Here is a 10,523-nt window from a genome sequence, read left to right on the forward strand (position 1 = left end):
GACAGCGTCTTGAGGACACACCTGAAGAAGATAGCGGCATCCGTGAGGGACAGGTTTAGGTAAGTAGAACTCCTCTTTCCCTTCCACCACACCACCAGCAGCAATGTAACGGACAGGTGTCTTTGCAAACTCCCCAGGTGGTGACAGTGCCATTTTAAGAGACTTCAAAGTAAATTTGAAGGTAGAGTTGAATAATTTTTCCAGTACAACTACTGTATTTATTTCCAAACATAACATTCCTGACAATTCTCACTTTTCTATATAACCTTGACTCACGTGGACTCTGAATTCTTCCTCCTGTGTGACTGCAATGATGCATATACTATATGGCAAAAGGTACGTGGACACTTGATCATCACTCCTATATGAACTTCTTAGGCATCCCATTTAAAAATCAGAGGCATTAATACAGAGTTGCTCCCCCAACGTCCCCCTTTGCAGTTATTACACCCTCCATTATTCTAGGAGGGCTTTTTACTAGATTTTGAATTTGGGAATTTGTGCCAATTCAACCAAAAGAGCATTTGTGAAGTCATGCACTGATATTGAATGAAAAGGTCTGGCTCACAGCATTATAGTTCATCCCAAAGGTTTTTAATTGGGTTGTGCTCAGGGCTCTATACAGGCCACTCAAGTTCCTCCAAACCTTGTCTTCATGGACCTCACTTTACGCACAGGAGCACTGACATGCTGGAACAGGAAAGGACCTTCTCCAAACAATTAACACAAACTTGGAAACACACAGTTGTCTAAATTGTCTTGTATCATGTAGCATGAAGACGACCCTGCACCAAAACTAAAAAGCCTAGCCCATATCCTAAAAAAAGTTTACAGCAGGCAGTATGCTGTATGGTAGGTAGCATCCACATGGAGCAGTGGTTACATGTTTTCTGGACCCATGAATCACACTTCACTATCCATCAGCCTGCTGTAGTGGTTATGGTGGTAAATGGTTAAACCATTTTAGTATTGTTTGACAACTTAACTGCATTACCCAGAGGCAGCCAGGTCCAGTCTTCTGCAGAAGATTACACCCCCAAGTTACCTGCACACTATCCCAAACCCATATAACACTTTTAAATAACTGGATGTTTTCAGTGGCCATTAAAGTGTAAGCTCCTAAGAGGTCTGCCTTGACGTAGCAGGTGATCTTACACGTTAATAGCGATAGGAGGGATACTAAAAAAATCCTCCAGTTACTTATTGTGTGTATTGGGGCTGATGAGTGCTAAAGTCATTGCTACAGCCCAGGAGTAGTAGGAGTTTCAGCACAGGGCTTCATTTTGAAGGTTTGCTTCTGCACAACCTGCTAGAGGTGTCTATAGGGTAAAACATGGTCAACCCAAAGCCAAACATTAGCCGAGAGCACTCTGCTAAGGAGATCAATTCTGTAGGACCCCAAACCTTCCCTACAATACGCTAGTATTTGGGACCTTGGCAATGTGTGAGATTGGCACAGGTAATCTCATGACATTGCAAAGGTTGACCTTACAATAGCCAGGGCACCATCAGAAAATGAGAAACGGAGGTTATGCTTCACAGACGCAAGAAGAACTACAGGCAGACAGAAGGCGATTTGAAGTGGTTATGGTGCTTGGATTTCTTATGTGCAGCATTTCAGTAAGAGATGCCGTACATAGAGTGTTAAAGCACTTTGCTGTAAAATGTAAAACTCCACCTCCAGCTGCATCGTTAGCCGGTCTGGAACGAGAGTCTGGGCAGGCTAACCTTAATTCTATACATAAAAAGGTGTCAGCACGCATAGCATGTTGGCAACAGACCAATGTCCTCAGCTCGACCCTTTGAACCTCACTCCAGCAAGTGACGTCACCAGAAGAGAATCGGGGTGCAGGGAGCATCAGCAATGGATCACAGATAAACTTTCCCTTTCTTATTTCTGTCTGTCTACTAGGGGAAAGAGGAACCATGCCAGCAAGTGTTACTACAACCAAAAATCATAATTAATAACCAATAAAAACACTTTAAATCACTCATACCATTACTAGAAAAATTAAACAAAGTGTTCCATAAAGGCAAAGACCCCCAAACTGAAAGAGCCTGTGTCAGTCATCCTCCTGTCCGTCATCGATTAACAAAATGTGTGTAAATAATGTTTGTAAAGCAGCCTTGCAGGATTTGATTTTGCCTTTAGTTTCGAACAATATAGCATTTATTAGGTATTATCTAGTAGTACCATACGTTAACCACTAAGTTTCTCTCAAATTAGTAAATATACACACCTACTAAAGCCAAATAAAGACCTTACTGAACCGTAACATTTCCGACCCATCTCCCTCCTAAACTTGGATCTGAATTTAGTTATTAAAGCTTTTATTGTGGCAAGTATAGTTACATACATAGATTGTGGAAACATGGCTTACAGAATGTTATAGTTTGTATAAGGCAGCATTGACAATGCAAGAATGTACAGTTTTGGCGTATAGCTGTTACTTGCTTCATTTTTCACGTTGCTCATTAGAGTCTATCTATACTTGGTGTCCCCCAATAAAAGTAGGTGCAACTGTCACAACTTATAACCATATTATTGTTAACTAGAACCGTAGCCTTAGTTTTGGTTTTTCCCCCTCCCCATAGAGTTTGCCTCTGCGTGCCATTTCCCAGTTTGCGGCCCTCACCCCTCCTGCCTTCTCCCTGTGAGAACGTTGCGAGGATATCCCCCTGTTCCCTACTTCGGGGGAATCTGATACATAATGTCGTTGGTGTAGTGTATGCGTCATACTATCTATTTGCTGGTTGCATATGTGGCTATTGCCTGAGCAGCGTTCCCCTCTAGTGTGTGGTTCTCTTGGTCTCGTTTGTTCGGGGCTTTCTGGTTTTGTCCCCGTCCCCCCGTCCGCTGTAGTATGTGGGGTATTATCCCCTCTACCCTCCGTGTTAGGATTAGTTTCCTGTTTGCGTTAGTGTGCCGTTCTCGTCTGCTGTGTAAATGTCCCTTGGTTGCGTGTCGGTCCGTTTCTTTTGTCCTCCCTCCCTTCCTCCCCCCACCTGTCTAGTCAGCCCCAACTCCATCGGTCCCCCTTCCCACGCTTGTCCCTGAGCTCTTCCTCATGTCTCGGTGGACCTCTCCGCGTTTCCCCCTCCCCCCCGTGTGCCTATTGTACGGGTGTTTGTCCGGTGCCTCCCTTCCGGTGGCGGGGATCTCTCCCGCGGGACAATAAGGGGGTAAGGGAAGCAGGGAAAGACATCAACATAGGGTGTACGCTGGGGGTGGGTTTGCCGGCCGCGCCGCCTCTTGGGCCCCCTCCACCACCCCGCCCCTTCGGGCCGGACCCCTCCCCCCTCCCCCCCTCCCTTCCGCATCCCTCGCTATCCACCTTGTCCAGTGATACCATGTTTGGTGGTATCGCTGCGTCTTGCCCGCTGCTGATAGTATAAGTTCTTCGGCCTCCCTGATTTCTTCCACTCTGCGTATCCAATCGTCCGTTGTGGGGACCGTCTTCCGTTTCCAGTGGCTGGGTATGAGGCTTCGCGCTGCATTGATCAGATGCGGTAGTACCGTCTTCTTGTATCTTGCCGGGGACATTGTGGTCACGTGTAGGAGGTATGCTTCTGGTTTGAAATCGATGCTATCATCCGTGATCTCCTTGATGATTTCGTGCACTCCTTCCCAAAAAGGTTGAATGTTTGGGCAGGTCCACCAGATGTGAAATTGCGTGCCCAGTGCCCTGTCACACCTCCAGCACTCCGGGTCGTTGGTGCATCCTGCTAGGGCTAATCTTTCGGGGGTCCGGTACCAGTGCGTGAGCATCTTATATCCCGACTCTTGGTATTTGGTGCTGATCGAGGCTTTGTGGGTGTTCAGAAAAACCTCCCTCCATTGATCTTCCGTCAAGGTGTGACCCAGATCCCTTTCCCAGTACTTCGTAAAGTATGGTGTGTGGTTTCCCCCTCCGTTGGTAAGGAGCATCTGATATATGGTCGAGATACAGTGTGCCGGGGGGTTGTCTTGGTCGCAGAGCTGTTCATATGTGGTTAGGTGCCTGCTTGCTGTGTCCACCCTAGGTATGGATTTAACATGCCGCACTAGTTGGTGATATCTGAATTGTGTCATGAAGCTCGCGGCATTCTGTGCCTGTAGATCCGTGAGAGGCACCACTCCCCCTTCCCTGCTTACATGTTTCAGTCTGCACTGCCTCGGTAGCCCCAGCGATGTCAGGAATTGCGGAGAGTCTGCCGGTTCAAATTGAGGGTTTCCCGCAATAGGGTACAGTGGCGACACTTGCGGTGCCAGCTCTGTCCTCCGAGTCGCTGTTCTCCACACCTTCAGTGTCGCGGCAATAGTCGGGTGGTCATGTGGCAGTGCTCCCTCCGTACCTTTCGGGATCCATGGCACCGCTGTCAGTGGCGCCTTAATGAAACTGCCCTCCAGCTGGATCCACACTTTCTCCTGAGGTGCTTGAGTCCACTCTAGGATCCTTTGCAAATGTACCGCCTGGCGGTATTTGCTCAGATCCGGTAGTCCCAGACCGCCCCTGTGTTTTGGTTGTGTGAGGATCTCGTACCGCAATCTGGCCTGCTTTCCGTTCCACACATATTGAGCGAATGACTTGCGCACCTGGTGGAAGTACTCTTTGGGGATATCAATCGGTATTGTTTGGAGCAGATACAGGAATCTGGGCAAGGCGTTCATCTTCAGGACATTGATTCTCCCCACCCATGTTATGTGTGGGAGCGTCCACTGTTGGAGGTTCTTCTGAATTCGACTTAGAAGTGGGGTGAAGTTGAGCCGGTATAGGTCAGGCAATCTAGCCGATATCCAGATCCCCAAGTACCCCAGTGCCTCTTTGCACCAGTGAAGGGGGAACTTCTCTCGGAGCTCTCGCACCGTCCGTGGATTGCAGCCGACATTGAGAATTTCGGATTTCCCATAATTTATTTTTAGGTTGGACATACGGTGGTACACTTCGAATTCCTGCATGATCGTTTTCAGAGATGTATGTGGGTCCGTAACGGAGAACAGAAGATCATCCGCATATGCAGAAATCTTACAGTTACCCCAGGAGCCCTCAATCCCCCTCACGCCCTCATTTCCCCTTATCGCGTTGAGGAATGGCTCAAGACTGATAACGAAGAGCAGGGGCGATAGGGGGCATCCCTGCCTGGTCCCGTTGCATATGCTAAATGGTTGGGACAGGATCCCGTTCACGCTTACTCGGGCTGCCGGTTTGCTGTATAGTGCCTGCACCCATGCCATCATGTGAGGCCCGAGTCCCACCTGTCGGAGCACCAGCATCAGGAACGACCAATCTACCCTGTCAAACGCCTTCTCCGCATCTGTTGAGATGAACAGGGCTGGGAGCGCCCGTTTCTGGGCCGCATGGATCAAGTTGATCACCTTGACCGTATTGTCCCTTGCTTCCCTCCCTTTGATGAATCCTACTTGGTCCGGTTTTACGAGTTTTACGAGTTTCGAGGGGTTGGATGCGGAGTGCCAATATCTTTGTGAAGAGTTTCAGATCGGCGTTCAACAGGGAGATCGGTCTGTAGCTTGCGCATTCCTGCGGGTCCTTCCCATCTTTCGGGAGCACTACCACATGGGCCAGGAGCATATTGGGGTCCAGTGTGCCCCCCTCTCTGACCTCGTTGAAGACCTTCACCAGATATGGTGCCAGGTCTTTGGCGAAGGTTTTGTAATAATGTGCGGTGAACCCATCCGGTCCTGGGCTTTTCCCCGTCTTTGCTAGCTTCACTGCTTGAAGCAGTTCCTCCAGGGTAATGGGTTCGTCCAGGGCATCTCTCTCTTCCTCTCCCAGCCGGGAGGTGAGGTGGCGGGCCACGTAGTCCTGTTTCTCGTGCAGCAGGGTCCTGTTATCTGCTTCCAGGTCCCCCGTCGCGGATGGCAAGTTGTAGAGGGAGGCATAATATGCTTTGAAAGCTTCCGCTATCTTCTGGGGGGTTGTGTGGCGTTCTCCGTCATATTTTATTTGTTGAACAAAACATTTCTGCCTCCTGGCCCTCAAGGCCCTAGCCAGTAATTTACCGCACTTGTTGCCATGTTCATAGAAGGCTTTCCGGACTAGCCTGAATTGGAATTGTATCTTGGATGTAAGATACGACTGCAGTCGTGCCCTGACCGCCGTCAGGCGTTTGTATACTTCCCCGTCTAGGTTGCCTTTATGCTGCGTCTCCAGGTCCGCTAATTGGGCCGTCAGCTCGGAGATTTCTAGGGTGCGTTGTTTTTTCTGTCGCGCTCCGTGCGTGATCAGAAGCCCTCGAACCGTGCACTTATAAGATTCCCACACCACGGACGGGCCGGTCTCCGGGGTGCCATTTTCTAGGAAAAATCGTTCCGAAGCCGCTGCAACGTCCGCCCGTATCATTGGGTCATCCAGCAGTGCCTCATTCAGTCTCCAGGTCCACTGCTTTTTGGACGGGCATGGGTGTTTAAGGGTCATGATGACCGGCGCATGGTCCGACCACGTCATCGGCGCGATATATGCCGACTGCAGGTCGTCTAGGTGTCGATGTTGTAGAAATAGATAGTCCAATCTGGAATAGGACTTGTGCGCAGTTGAGTAAAAGGTAAAATCTTTGATATCATAGTTGACTGCTCTCCAGCAGTCTATTAGCATATGGTCCCGCAGCAGGGCCTTGGTGCCCCGTATCACGTGGTCTGGCAGCGTTGTCCTGCCCGTGGATGTGTCCATGTCGGGATGCACGGGTATGTTAAAATCCCCTCCCAGCACGACCGTGCCTGCCCCAAATTGTTCGAGGGCCTCGAGGGTGGTTTTCAGAAAGGCTTTCTGCCCTTTGTTCGGGAGGTACACGTTGGCAAATGTGTATTGCGCATGATGTATTACGCCCTTCAGGAAGAGGTACCTCCCCTGCGGATCTCTGTGTTCCGCCACCTTTTGGAAGGGCACGTCCTTCGCGAAAAGGATCGCCACCCCCTTTGTTTTTGCGTCGGGGTTATTCGCAAAGAATCCCATTTGGTAATGCCTGTCGGAAAATCTTGGTGCTTGATTTGAGCGAAAGTGGGTCTCCTGAAAAAATGCCACAGCGACCTTCAGCGCCCTGAGTTCCCGCAGCGCCCTGGCTCTTTTCTGTGGGGAGTTGAGACCCCTCGCGTTCAGAGTGTACACCACTAGCCCCCTCCCATCCCTCCCCTGTCCCTGGAGAGGGGGTGCTCCCCCCCCCGGCATCAGGCCCCCCCGTAAAGCAGAACCCCAGAGTAGGGCCCCAGGAACAGCACGGCAGCTCCGACACTCCCAGGGAGGTTCACGTGAGGGGATAGAACAGAAGGGTAGGGTCTACAACACAGGGGGCGTGGGCGAGACCCGCCCGAAGGGGGGCACGTAAGTATGGTCAACTACAGTTCAGCGAGCCGGATAGTCGGCGTGTGATGTCAGTTGCTCCGCTGGAAGCGGGAAAGAACTGGGCAATGTGCCTCGAGACCCAACAGTGAGGTTTTCGTATCAGCTCCCCACTCCTCGAGTCTCAGTTTCTCGGCAGTGCGCCCGCAGAGGGTCGTCTTTGTCCCTAAGATGTCCTCTAGATCCGTCCGTCCCTATTGCCCTATGTCGGTGGCTTCAGGTCCCCCAGATAGTGGTTTGCTGTTTACCTATGATAGGGGGCCTGTCTGGTCTTCCAGGTGAGTAGTGGTACAGATGTTCCCTTTCGGGCCACCCAGTTTGCGTGTATGGAATGCTGCTTTTGCAGGTCAACAAGTGTGCGTGTTATTCCCTTATCGTCAGTCCCCCTAGATTCCGATTTCCTTTTCCCCTAGAACCCCCACCAGTATAGCCTCCCTTTGGTCCTAGTCCGTTGTGTAATGTACTCGCAGTCTCCTAAGTGTGTGATCATGTGTGCATGCCTTAGCGTCCTTCCCCGCCTCCTCAGGATGCCCCTGCGTGAGGTGTCCTCAAGTGCTGTGAACCTGTGATGGGCTCTTCCAGAGACCCTCGTATTCTCCATCGTTTGTAGGCCTATGAGCTAGCTGTATCAGAGCTTGGCTCTGTGGGATTAGCTGTGGGTCTAAGTCTAGGGAATCTTGGTGATCTTGAGTGGGAGATCCTGGGGTTGTTGCCCCTGGGTGGGGGGGGCCAGCAGGATCACAGGGGCCCGTAAGGCCGGCCGTCCCCCCCCCTCGCTGGAACACTCCACCTTCCCTGCTAACCCCTCTTTTATCCCTCCCCTTTCCCTCCAATGCCAGCTTCCCCTCCCCTCCCTTCCTCCGCGTGGTTTTCGGGCCTGGGTCGTGGGTCCCTCCCTTCTGTGTACCCCCATGAGGACCCGCGGCGACCGAAGGATGCCTCCCCTCCTGCTCCTCCCTCTCCACTCCCACCCCTTCCTGGGCAGCTACTCTTTTTCTGCTGTATGCCCTGCAGTCCAAGACCGTAGTCCCCCATAATGCCCTCCCCCCCCAGGCTTCAAGCAGCCTATAGATGTCCCTTCCCCGCTCCCCCCCTCCCCTCCAAGAGTAGAGAGACTAAAGTGGAGAGATTCCTATTCTAATTATAGCAAGCCTTAGTCTTTAAGTATCCCCTAAAGATAAGTGCCTCCATTAAAATTACCCATTCGTGAGTCTGACTTTGATATCGACACTAATCAATTATGCTGGGTCCCTCATAATACAGTTTGATTATTCTATTTTGACAGAAATAAAGTGAGGAGTTTTCAGTGTTGTCTGTGTTAATGAGCTAGGCCCCAGGTACTGTTGTCTAAAAAGGGAATGGAGTTGATTCAAGAGTAATAATGGGGTTTTGTGAAGCCTAAAATAAAAATAAATAAATAAATACATAAAAAAAAAAAAAAAAAAAAAGGGGGGGGGGGGGGGAGAAGAGCAGAAGGGAGTAAAATTTTGCTTATAAAAGTGCAGGAAAAGCTCCCAGTCTCGTTTCAGTACACCCTGCATTTGAATGCCGGGCTACGTTACCAGGTCTCAGTTCACAGGTCTCAGTCCACTCTCACGCCAGGGCATCTCACCGCCTCCCCTCCTATTCCTCTGGACCAGCCCGGGGGTGAGAGGACATGTCCATCCCTGTTTCCCCCTCCATCGGGTATATTCTCCCAGCCGGTTGCCCCATGTTCCTCTCATTGAGGGGGCAGGTCATCCAGTTGAGGATTCGGATCCGTGGGAGCCCCAGTGTCTCCGTGAAGGTCGGGACGTCTTCCGGTGTGCGGATGACCGCTTCAGCATTCCCCCGTCGGGCCAGGAGAGCGAAGGGGAACAGCCACCGATACCTGATCCTCTCTTGTTGCAGTACTTGTGTGACCGGGCGTAGAGCTCTCCGTGATTGCAGCGTAAGGTGTGAAAGATCGTTGTAAAGCTCCACCATCTGGCCTTCGAAGCGCCAGGCCCGCTCCGCTCGCGCCCTCAGCATGATGTCGGCTTTAATTTGATAATCTTGGATGCGGCAGATGATGTCTCTCGGCGGGGCGTCGGGTGGCGGTCGTGGGCGTACTGCACGGTGGGCTCTGTCCATTGCTATTCTGGCGTCTGGTGGGCGGCCCAGGAGCATATTAAAAAGGCGGGTGAGGGTAGCCTGTGGATTGTCCTGGTCTGGGAGTTCCCGTATGCCCCTCACCCGTATGTTGTGCCGTCTGCTCCTATTGTCTAGGTCCTCTAGGTGTAACCGCATATCCGTGATCAGTGCTGCTTGCTGCTGGGAGGCTGGTGAGTTTGGGCCTGCTGCGCGGGAATCTCTTGCCTCCAGAGTGCTGACTCTCTCTTCCAGTGTTGTGATTGCAGCGCGGACCGTTGCAAGTTCTGTCTGCAGCGCGCCCTTCACCTCCTCTACCATGTTCTGCAGATCTTCTTTCTTGGGCAGGGAGGCAAAGAGCGCGTACCAGTCTGGGGTCGGAGGCGAGGGCCTCACCTCGAGTTCCGGGGAAGCCGGCGCCATGTTGGAGGCCTCGAGGCGGGCCGCCAGGACCGCCGGTGTTTGTAGATACCCCCTGATTGATTCCGTGGGAGTCTCCCCCTGGGTTCTAGGGGTTGAGGGTGTCATCTGGGTGCGTCTCGTGCGACCCATGGAAGCCATAAACTCGGGTATGTAGTTAATTTCGGGCGGTCAGGGACGGAGCTTCAGAATTAGGCGGCCATCTCAGTTCAGCGTCAGACCACGCCCCCTGGATCTGAATTTAATGACTAAGATCATGTGAAACAGACTTACTGTAACCTGTTTCTGGCGACACACTCATCCATCTGGACCAGGTTGGCTCTATCCCCCCCCAATAGGCAGGCGTCGGATAACACCCACCGAAGCATAGAGCTGATCTAGATTGCACAACATGAAAAGCTTCCATTGGCAGTCATATCACTTGACGCTGAAAAGGGATTTGACCGCCTGCTCTGGCCTTTTCTATTCCAAACCCTCAAACACTACGATTTCCCCAGAGAATCCCTAATCCTTCTTTCAAGCCATATACCATAAACCGCAACGAGAACTCCTCCTCCCCAACATAACCCCACCAAGGTTCCTCATCTCAGACAGCACGAGACAGGGCTCCCCTCTCTCCCCCCTTCTCTTCGCAATCTCTCTAGAACCCCTGCTACATGC

This window comes from Pelobates fuscus, chromosome 13 (genome assembly GCF_036172605.1).
Source record: "Pelobates fuscus isolate aPelFus1 chromosome 13, aPelFus1.pri, whole genome shotgun sequence".
In the NCBI taxonomy this organism is placed as follows: Eukaryota; Metazoa; Chordata; class Amphibia; order Anura; family Pelobatidae; genus Pelobates; species Pelobates fuscus.